At 42.3% G+C, this 2,870-nt stretch overlaps 1 pseudogene; it reads left to right on the top strand.

Moving 5' to 3' along the window:
• Nucleotides 1-203: 203 nt before the first annotated feature.
• Nucleotides 204-322, top strand: LOC134913812 (5S ribosomal RNA; annotated as a pseudogene).
• Nucleotides 323-2,870: the final 2,548 nt, after the last annotated feature.

The raw sequence follows: 2,870 nt of genomic DNA on the forward strand, positions 1-2,870 counted from the left end.
CCACGATTCAGAGGAGCGTGTCCCCGCAGGAGATACGCTTCCTCGGTCTAACGTGGACAGCAGATTCACACCTATTTATCTTTCTGGTATCCTTCACCTATTATTGCTTTCTCCTATAAATACGTATTTCTGGTATTCTTGTTAGAAGATGATTCTATCCTTCCATTTCGGTGCACTCTCATTGGTGCTATAGGTTTGAATTTTCCTACGACCATACCCCTACGTTCACGCCCAATCTCGTCCGATCTTGGAAGCTAAACGCAGGCGGGCTGGGTCAGTACCTAGATGGGCGACCACTAGGGAATACCCAGTGAAGTAGGAAGTTCCCCTTCCTGTAGATGAAATACCAACAGCAGTATCACAACTCATACCTTATTTCCTTATCTCTTTCAACTCATTGTGTAGGTCATTGCTTAGAAGTGTTATCGAGTGTATGGGATCTCCCACTTCACGAGTGTAACCGAATCAGGGCTGCATCAATACAAACACAGTTTGTACAGATCTTGGGCAGAGGGAAATAACCTAACACGTAGCTAACTTCCGACATGCAATTATCTAGGTATAATTAAGATCTGAACATTTATTTGGTAGACCTTTGTCTCCAGCTAATCTATCAACACCTACCCCATCTCCAACCTGTCATGTTTAACCCCTATGCACTTTAAAGAGCAGAATTGGACATTGTACTGGAATTTTTTCTTTTCTTTAATATTTGACTTATCAACTTATAGATAGTTAACATAAGAGTGCGCCCAAACAAGAGTCATACTTTTGCCTTTACACATATATACTTCCCCCTCTTTTTGACTCTGGGCGCACCACCACACGGACAGATACTATTGCGACATTTCAGCATTATTGTCCATTTTTGTGGCATTCAAATTCATACGTACTTGGAATCTAGGTCGGTGCAGGATCAAAAAACCTCTTTCTTTGTGCTAGCACTGTGGGACTGGGCCAGGGACAGACTGGGGCCATGAAGCAGCCCTGGCACATCACTCTGCCACAACAAGGAAGGTGTGGCCATGGCTGAGAGAGGCATGGCCACAGCTGAAGGGGGCATATCCACAGCTCACAGGCCCCCATCTCTCTATGCTGGGTGGCTGAGTAGAGCACTGGGAGGCTGCACTGCTTAGCCAGCCCCACTCTCTGTGTGGATGGACATGCCCATCTGGCAATTGGCTATTCTGGCAGAAGTGCCAGATGCCCAGTTTGGCCTCATGCTTGAATTGTGCACAGTCGCATCCATAAGGGCTATGATTATCATGTGCCATTGTCACTCTGAGGAGGTAATCGAAATAAGATGCAGAAAGAGAGTAAATGGATTTTTACTCTAAACACCATGTCCCCTAGAGGCTTAAACAAATCTCTGGGACTTCAATGTTTCCTCTGATTCATATAAAGAATACACATTGGAGAATTCACATAGATTGATATTAATCCCTTACAATATCTCTGCTTTTGATGTATGATCTATTTTGTATGACCCAGTAGATGGGTGAATGTTTTTGTTTCAGTTTCTTTTGATGTTTTTATATGTAATTATATGTGATCATGTTATCATATCACCATGGTATTTATCGTGTTTATTGAGCCCCATAGGCAGCATCACAGAATCGGATTATACATTGTTAATCATACAGCAATAGAGCTAATCCCTATATACAGTATAACTAATGCTATTCTTACTTATTGCTGTAACATAACTATATGTATACACTTGTTTCAGAAAAGGGACCCCTGACGCCGCTCTAGGGGATGATAGGCATCAATACACACACTGCTTCTTGGCGGATGCTGGCTGACCGGGAATGGCGGGCGGCTGTGGAGGTCAGAGTTTGGTGTCCTCCAGGTGAGTTACACACATGGTGATTAAGGTGGGAGGAGGGGTATATATGTGACACGTATGTACTTTTGATTCATTGCTGTCCCTGACGTCAGGGGAAACCCCCATAACATAGAAGTAAAGGACAATTTTAAACCCCTGAAAAAGTCTGCTGAGTGCCCCCTCTTCTTTGCAATATATTGGAGTCACCATGCTCTAGGAGGGCACCGGATCCAGTAACACACACACACATATATATATGTATATATTTTAAAGGCAGTGGAATGTGCTGCGCTAAACGGGGGTCCCTGAGGAAAACCATTTTTGGTTGAAACAGCTGTTGGGCCACAGCTACCAGATTGTGCTTCACATGGATTTTTCTTGAAGAATAAAACTCTTTTCACGTTCCTCTAAACCGTCAGTGCTGGTAATTTCTGTTTCTAAATTGCTGAAAAAGTGAGTGTAATTTTATATATACACACACACACACACACACACACACACACACACATTATACACATACAGTGCATCCAGAAAGTATTCACAGCGCTTCACTTTTTCCACATTTTGTTGTTATAGCCTTATTCCAAAATTGAATAAATTCATTTGTTCCCTCAAAGTTCTACACACAATACCCCATAATGATAATGTGAAAAAAGATTTTTTGTGATTTTTGCAATTTATTAAAAATAAAAAACTAAGAAATCACATGTACATAAGTATTCACAGCCTTTGCCATGAAGCTCAAAATTGAGCTCAGGTGCATCCTGTTTCTACTGATCATCCTTGAGATGTTCCTGAAGCTTAATTGGAGTCCACCTGTGGTAAATGCAGTTGATTGAACATGATTTGGAAAGGCACACACCTGTCTGTATAAGGTCCCACAATTGACAGTGCATGTCTGAGCACAAACCAAGCATGAAGTCAAAGGAATTGTCTGCAGACCTCCGAGACAGGATTGTCTTGAGGCACAAATCTGGGGAAGAGTACAGAAAAATATCTGCTGCTTTGAAGGTCCCAATGAGCACAGTGGCCTCCATCATCT

Source organism: Pseudophryne corroboree, chromosome 4, assembly GCF_028390025.1.
Source record: "Pseudophryne corroboree isolate aPseCor3 chromosome 4, aPseCor3.hap2, whole genome shotgun sequence".
Taxonomy (NCBI): domain Eukaryota; kingdom Metazoa; phylum Chordata; class Amphibia; order Anura; family Myobatrachidae; genus Pseudophryne; species Pseudophryne corroboree.